This window comes from Thalassophryne amazonica, chromosome 10 (assembly GCF_902500255.1).
Source record: "Thalassophryne amazonica chromosome 10, fThaAma1.1, whole genome shotgun sequence".
NCBI classification, from domain to species: domain Eukaryota; kingdom Metazoa; phylum Chordata; class Actinopteri; order Batrachoidiformes; family Batrachoididae; genus Thalassophryne; species Thalassophryne amazonica.
Window position 1 is genome coordinate 87,758,070 of NC_047112.1, and position 4,448 is coordinate 87,762,517.

Consider the following 4,448-nt stretch of genomic DNA (forward strand, 5'->3'; position numbering starts at 1 on the left):
TGTGGAACCACATCGGGGTGCTTATGTGGAATAAAATAATTAAATAAATAAATAAAAAAAATAAAACCAGCTGGTACCTGTGGAACCACATCACGCTGCTTATGTGGAATAAAATAATTAAATAAATAAATAAATAAATAAAACAGCTGGTACCTGTGGGACCACATTGCACTGCTTATGTGGAATAAATAAAAAAAATAAAACCAGCTGGTACCTGTGGAACCACATCACACCGCTTATGTGGAATAAATAAAAAAAATAAAACCAGCTGGTACCTTTGGAACCACATCACGCCGCTTATGTGGAATAAATAAAAAAAATAAAACCAGCTGGTACCTGCGGGACCACATCGTGCTGCTTATGTGGAATAAATAATAAATAAATAAATAAAACCAGCTGGTACCTGTGGGACCACATCGTGCTGCTTATGTGGAATAATAAATAAATAAATAAATAAATAAATCAAACCAGCTGGTTACCTGTGGAACCACATCACGCCGCTTATGTGGAATAAAAAATAAAAAATAAAACCAGCTGGTACCTGTGGGACCACATCACACCGCTTAAGTGGAATAAAAAAAACAAATAAAACCAGCTGGTAGCTGTGGAACCACATCAGGCTGCTTATGTGGAATAAATAATAAAAAAAAATAAAACCAGCTGGTACCTGTGGGACCACATCAGGCTGCTTATGTGGAATAAAAAAAAAAAAATAAAACCAGCTGGTACCTGTGGGACCACATCGGGCTGCTTATGTGGAATAAAATAATTAAATAAATAAATAAATAAACAGCTGGTACCTGTGGGACCACATCGGGCTGCTTATGTGGAATAAAATAATTAAATAAATAAATAAATAAAATAAATAAAACCAGCTGGTACCTGTGGAACCACATCACGCTGCTTATGTGGAATAAAATAAATAAATAAATAAATAAAAAACAGCTGGTACCTGTGGAACCACATCACGCCGCTTATGTGGAATAAAATAATTAAATCATTAAATAAATAAATAAATAAAAAACAGCTGGTACCTGTGGGACCACATCGCGCTGCTTATGTGGAATAAAATAAATAAATAAATAAAATAAAACCAGCTGGTACCTGTGGAACCACATCACGCTGCTTATGTGGAATAAAATAATTAAATAAATAAATAAATAAATAAACAGCTGGTACCTGTGGGACCACATCGGGCTGCTTATGTGGAATAAAATAATTAAATAATTAAATAAATAAATAAATAAAATAAAACCAGCTGGTACCTGTGGAACCACATCACGCTGCTTATGTGGAATAAAATAATTAAATAAATAAATAAATAAACAGCTGGTACCTGTGGGACCACATCGGGGTGCTTATGTGGAATAAAATAATTAAATAAATAAAAATAAATAAATAAAATAAAACCAGCTGGTACCTGTGGAACCACATCACGCTGCTTATGTGGAATAAAATAATTAAATAAATAAATAAATAAATAAAACAGCTGGTACCTGTGGGACCACATTGCACTGCTTATGTGGAATAAATAAAAAAAATAAAACCAGCTGGTACCTGTGGAACCACATCACACCGCTTATGTGGAATAAATAAAAAAAATTAAACCAGCTGGTACCTTTGGAACCACATCACGCCGCTTATGTGGAATAAAAAAAAAAAAAAAAAAAAACCAGCTGGTACCTGCGGGACCACATCGTGCTGCTTATGTGGAATAAATAATAAATAAATAAATAAAACCAGCTGGTACCTGTGGGACCACATCGTGCTGCTTATGTGGAATAATAAATAAATAAATAAATAAATCAAACCAGCTGGTTACCTGTGGAACCACATCACGCCGCTTATGTGGAATAAAAAATAAAAAATAAAACCAGCTGGTACCTGTGGGACCACATCACGCCGCTTAAGTGGAATAAAAAAAACAAATAAAACCAGCTGGTAGCTGTGGAACCACATCAGGCTGCTTATGTGGAATAAATAATAAAAAAATAAAACCAGCTGGTACCTGTGGGACCACATCAGGCTGCTTATGTGGAATAAAAAAAATAAAAAAAAAACCAGCTGGTACCTGTGGGACCACATCGGGCTGCTTATGTGGAATAAAATAATTAAATAAATAAATAAATAAACAGCTGGTACCTGTGGGACCACATCTGGCTGCTTATGTGGAATAAAATAATTAAATAAATAAATAAATAAAATAAATAAAACCAGCTGGTACCTGTGGAACCACATCACGCTGCTTATGTGGAATAAAATAATTAAATAAATAAATAAACAGCTGGTACCTGTGGGACCACATCGGGCTGCTTATGTGGAATAAAATAATTAAATAAATAAATAAAATAAAACCAGCTGGTACCTGTGGAACCACATCACGCTGCTTATGTGGAATAAAATAATAAAATAAATAAATAAATAAACAGCTGGTACCTGTGGGACCACATCAGGCTGCTTATGTGGAATAAATAAAAAAAAAATAATAAAACCAGCTGGTACCTGTGGGACCACATCACGCCGCTTACGTGGAATAAAAAAAAAAAAAAAAAAACAGCTGGTACCTGTGGGACCACATCACGCCTCTTATGTCGAATAAATAAAAAAATAAAACCAGCTGGTACCTGTGGAACCACATCACGCCTTTTATGTGGAATAAATAAAAAAATAAAACCAGCTGGTACCTCTGGAACCACATCACGCCTCTTATGTGGAATAAATAAAAAATAAAACCAGCTGGTACCTGTGGAACCACATCACACCTCTTATGTGGAATAAATAAAAAATAAAACCAGCTGGTACCTGTGGAACCACATCACGCCTCTTATGTGGAATAAATAAAAAATAAAACCAGCTGGTACCTGTGGGACCACATTGCACTGCTTATGTGGAATAAAAAAAATAAATAAATAAAACCAGTTGGTAGCTGTGGGACTACATCATGCCGTTTATGTGGAATAAATAATAAAAAAATAAAACCAGCTGGTACCTGTGGGACCACATCGCGCTGCTTATGTGGAATAAATAATAAATAAATAAATAAAACCAGCTGGTACCTGTGGGACCACATCACGCTGCTTATGTGGAATAAAATAAATAAATAAAATAAATAAAACCAGCTGGTACCTGTGGAACCACATCACGCCACTTATGTGGAATAAAAAAAATAAAATAAAACCAGCTGGTACCTGTGGAACCACATCACACTGCTTATGTGGAATAAAAGAATTAAATAATTAAATAAATAAATAAATAAAAAACAGCTGGTACCTGTGGGACCACATCGCGCTGCTTATGTGGAATAAAATAAATAAATAAATAAAATAAAACCAGCTGGAACCTGTGGAACCACATCACGCGGCTTATGTGGAATAAAATAATTAAATAAATAAATAAATAAATAAACAGCTGGTACCTGTGGGACCACATCGGGCTGCTTATGTGGAATAAAATAATTAAATAAATAAATAAATAAAATAAAACCAGCTGGTACCTGTGGAACCACATCACGCTGCTTATGTGGAATAAAATAATTAAATAAATAAATAAATAAACAGCTGGTACCTGTGGGACCACATCGGGGTGCTTATGTGGAATAAAATAATTAAATAAATAAATAAATAAATAAAAATAAAACCAGCTGGTACCTGTGGAACCACATCACGCTGCTTATGTGGAATAAAATAATTAAATAAATAAATAAATAAATAAATAAAACAGCTGGTACCTGTGGGACCACATTGCACTGCTTATGTGGAATAAATAAAAAAAATAAAACCAGCTGGTACCTGTGGAACCACATCACACCGCTTATGTGGAATAAATAAAAAAAATAAAACCAGCTGGTACCTTTGGAACCACATCACGCCGCTTATGTGGAATAAAAAAAAAAAATAAATAAAACCAGCTGGTACCTGCGGGACCACATCGTGCTGCTTATGTGGAATAAATAATAAATAAATAAATAAAACCAGCTGGTACCTGTGGGACCACATCGTGCTGCTTATGTGGAATAATAAATAAATAAATAAATAAATCAAACCAGCTGGTTACCTGTGGAACCACATCACGCCGCTTATGTGGAATAAAAAATAAAAAATAAAACCAGCTGGTACCTGTGGGACCACATCACGCCGCTTAAGTGGAATAAAAAAAACAAATAAAACCAGCTGGTAGCTGTGGAACCACATCAGGCTGCTTATGTGGAATAAATAATAAAAAAAATAAAACCAGCTGGTACCTGTGGGACCACATCAGGCTGCTTATGTGGAAAAAAAAAAAAAAAAAAAAAACAGCTGGTACCTGTGGGACCACATCGGGCTGCTTATGTGGAATAAAATAATTAAATAAATAAATAAATAAACAGCTGGTACCTGTGGGACCACATCGGGCTGCTTATGTGGAATAAAATAATTAAATAAATAAATAAATAAAATAAATAAAACCAG